Source organism: Eurypyga helias, unplaced genomic scaffold (genome assembly GCF_000690775.1).
Source record: "Eurypyga helias isolate BGI_N326 unplaced genomic scaffold, ASM69077v1 scaffold32435, whole genome shotgun sequence".
NCBI classification, from domain to species: Eukaryota; Metazoa; Chordata; class Aves; order Eurypygiformes; family Eurypygidae; genus Eurypyga; species Eurypyga helias.
The window spans coordinates 4480-8958 of NW_010253941.1; positions in this window are offsets into that span (position 1 = coordinate 4480).

Genomic DNA, 4479 nt, shown 5'->3' on the forward strand with positions numbered 1-4479 from the left:
TGCTTGTATTTTTCCACTGAAGCTAGTATCTAGGCACAATGGGCTATGTCATCAGGAAGGGGAAATAAAGACTTGGTTGCTCTACCTGTGAAGAAGAAAGATGGTTTTGATTTATTTTGAGGTGTTGGGTTTTTTTTTTTTCTCTCTCCCCTATTGTACTTTGCTGCAAAGAAAAACCTCATAGTTTCATAGGGGTTTTTTACACTGTATTTGTAACTCAAAATCTCAGACACTGGGTTATTTAATCAGTCAGCTAGTGAATGATGATAAAAGCTATGAAGATTCCTATTTACAAATATGGCAGATACAGATTACAGAAACGAGAAGAATAACATGTATTATCTTTTATCCTACTTCCTACTGAAAATAGTCAAATTTCTTGGATCTATAAATATTTATAAATGAAAACCACCTAGGATATTACTTCAGAGGGAAGCTTGTTTTTCAGAGCTGCTCATGTACCTCAGATAGATGCCATCTTTTTATCTTTTTGGGGAAAAACCCAAACAAGTGTAACTAGAAAGGCTTTTATAAGGAATGGTTTTCTTTACTGACTCTCCCACCATTAATTTTTTTCTTGTCCAGTAGATATCAGATTAGTTGGTGGTTTTGGTTTTTTTTTTTTCCCAGGAATAGGGAAAGCTTCAGGAGGAAGTTCCATTAGATGTTTTTAATCAAAAAGCTGTCCAAAGACAGTTCTGCAGAATGGCATATATTCCAGGCTCATGTGGATGAGCAAATAGCCCTGTAGAATTTAGCTTCATGTAGTTTCTGGTACGCACCCACCCACACCCCTACTGTTTTTTCTCTGTATAGAACAATGGGGTTTTGTCCAAGTTTCATCTTTCTTTGACGTGACTGTGGAAGCATCCACTTGTAAATCAAGAACCAGCGAACACATCTTCAGTTGAAATAAAAAGTTGAAATCTTTTATGAGTGGTTTATGGTTCCTTACCTATTTCTTGAGATTGGTCAAACACTGACCCCGTAACTGTTGTTTTGTGGAAGACATTGGATGCTCATTTAACAAAGAGATAATCAGTAGTCTTAACGTATGATAGCCTAAAGTAATTTATTTAAAAGTCTTCCATCCTTTCTTTGCAATCCTAGTTTATTTTTCATCCAGATTTTGATGGAAGGTAAATGATCCCTCACTCTTGTCAAATGACAGTATTTGAAAAGTCCTGTTAGAATTACACCTGTAACTTCTCTCTATTTAGCATGTCTAGTGCTTTTCCTTTTAAGTCTGTGCTAAACTTCTTGCAGTTTTTGTCACTTTCTCCTGGTTAATTGTACAATTTTATTGTTGCATTGCCTGCATTTTGGCTTAGATTTCCAGTGATAAATGGCTTACGTAATACAGAGGGATAGACGTTCCAATCTGTATAACCTAAACAATTAGGCATGCAGTCGTCTGGTCTTTGCTCTCAATCTTCTGCAAGCAAACGTAATCATGGACTTTAACTTCTAAACCTGTTAAGACTGAGATCTTTCCTGCAACCTAACCAGGCCTAACTGATTCTGTGCTGGAAGAATAAACAAAAGATATAAAGATGCAAATTGGCATCTCCTTATGGGGTCTGAGGAGCTGAGTTCTTTGTCGTTCCTTAGCGAAAAAAAGTTTTCTTGAATCATGTAATATGGTGAAGGAAATCCAATGAGGAAGTTTTAGAACTTGAGCAGGTGTATGTATTAAAAAATAACCAAGACACCCCAGGGCTTCTGGGGTTGAATAAACTTGGACCCCAGATTGCTCTGTGGTTGGGTTGGGTTTTGTGGAGGGTTTTTTTGTGTTTTGGTTTTTTTTTTAATAATCCTGGTATTTATATGCTTTTAAAAATGCATATATATGTATATACACACACATATACAATGCCCACATGGGAGAAAAGTAGATACTAGCTTTAAAAAATACCAAGACAATTTGAGATAGTTAACATTTACACTTACAGGTTTTTAAATATTTTTGCTGGCTTTCATTTAGGTATGAAATGTGATCAGTGAGTGGAGTTTGGAATGAAACATTGTGTTAATATCTTATTTTTTTTAAAGGCTGTAAGCATTTGAGAATAAAAGGTTAAGGAGATCTGTTTAAATATATACGTGTTTTGCTAATGGAGTTGATATGGTGAGAACATTGGCTCTCACTGTATTTGGAAGAGTATATGTTAATTTACCATTTCTAGCCATAGCTGGTAAGTTCACTTCTTTTTGCTGGTGTCTAGCATAGGGACTATACTCTGCTTGGCTCCTGCTTGAGCAGGAAAAATGAGGCTTGAATGACAGGCTTCTTGGTACTTCTTGTTCAAGTGGCAAATTTTATCTTGACAGACTGTCGCTGCTGAGGGTTGAGCTGGTGCTTCACTCTTTGCTTTTGGTCTGAGTTGAAAGTATCTTTTCTGCTGGAGGGAAAGCACAGTAGAATAATTACCGAAAGGAGACTTACTTGAGCTTCATTTCTTATTTGCGACTTATTTATACTTGGCTCTAAAAAAGCTTGCCAGTTCACTTGTTTGTGATATAAACAGTTGCTCTTGGATAGTTGCTGTAACTTTGAACAAGCTTATAAATACCAGTTTCATTAACACAAACGCACAAGCCAAAGGGTGGTATTTGACAAAAAGATGAGAGATCTCTCTAAAGCAAGGTAAGAGAGTTTGAACAATGCAAGCAAAGTATTTACGTTAAATATGAAGAGAGGGGTGGAAACTGGAAATGCAGCTTCTTATTAAAATACGGCAATAGCACCCCGTTTTTTATGAAATTTACACTATTTGGTGCTTTGGGTTTCTTGTTCAAGCATCGGATTTTTTTGTTTGTTTACTAATGGTCTTCAAAGAAAGCTGTGTGATATAACCATAGTGTAGCATGAAAGCAAATAAGCCTAAATGCTGTCACATACTTAGATACTTTCGGAAATTGTGGGATAAGCTAATTCTGGAGGGTGGGGTTTTTGTGACATGAGGGTTGATAGCATGATGAAGATAACCCTGAGTTAGTCAGTATATATAGGGATTATAATGAATTTCTTGGCTTGTTACCAACACGTAAGTCCCCTTCTCTCCAGTACAACAGTTATGCCAGGCAGGATAATTGTCCAGTACAGTAAAGGAGGAAATAACCAGTGATCAGTAGGGAGAATGGATGTGGCCCTAAGAAAGAAAACTGTGCTGAAAGAAAATAGGGAATGCTTCAGGGAGTTGCACCATTTCACCTGAGAGAACCCAGGCTGCATGGATTTGACTTTGTAGCTAAACTGCCAGTGTTGTTTCATAAAGTCAGGCTTCTGAATCCATTTGGGATGAAGGATGATAGAGTGGTTTTGTTTGTTTAGAAATTTAATGTGCTTATAGTGATAGGCTGGGTTTTGTTCTGTGTATAACAGTGCTGACAGCTAGATAGCTAATGGGATGTGCTATACAAAAACTTCTGCAATTGCTCTTGTACATTAAGAAACCTTATTTTACAGTCTTTCCAGAATTGTAGGGTATATTCAAAAGCATATCTTTTGAATCCTTCTTATTTTTCTAATGTGGCATAACAGATTTTACTCTTCTTTCTCATTCAAGTTAACTCTGCAGGGACACCTCAAGTATGCAAGAACAAACTAGAGAACATGTATTTTATGCATTAACAGGATTGCTGAGCAGAAGTAAACAGGATTGTTTACTGTGAATTGAAGATAATGGTATTTCATGGTGAAGTCAAAATGACTTATTTTAACTTCTCGTAGCTGGCGTTACCACTATAAAATTGTCCAATTTCAGTCAGACCCTAGGTTGAGCTTGCAAAAGCAGGGCTCTAAAAACTATATATATATAGAGATAATCAACAGGTCTTTAATCATATAAGCCACCACAGGCTGAGAGGTATATTTTGCTCTTCCAACCAGGCAGCAGGCCACTGAAGAAAACAGTAAGCTTTTGTGATAAATCTTTTCGCAGTTCTGATATCATCAGATACTGATCCTTCTCCCACACCGACTCATTGATTATCCCACAGATGATCCCAATAAAGCTGGTGGAGGTTACTGTGAAACGAGGCATTACTCAAGCTGCCAGAATTGGGTGTCCATGTTTGTTCTGTAATTCAGGCTTTGGCAAGGCTTACATGTGCTATACAAAATTAAGATTTCAATAGATCTGTGAAGTTCATAATGGTGGAAGAACAAATTCTTTTTACACTGCCATTACCTTTGCTTTTGTGACTTAAAAAATAGGGTTCCTGACAGAAATAGGATGTGGAACATGATTTTTAATGATTATTATTGTTAATGTGGAGTGGAAGTAATATTTTACCCATCGTTGTTTCTTATGAAGATTTTTCAGAACGGAAGACTTAATTTGAAGGCAAACCAGTAAGGGGAGCTCTTAGCAATATTTTAAACTGCTTTCTAAAAATTGCTGCAGCTTGGGCAATGGTGGGTCAGAGACTTACCGTACTTTGGAACATGAGTATTTTTCTGGGTATGCTTTCAGC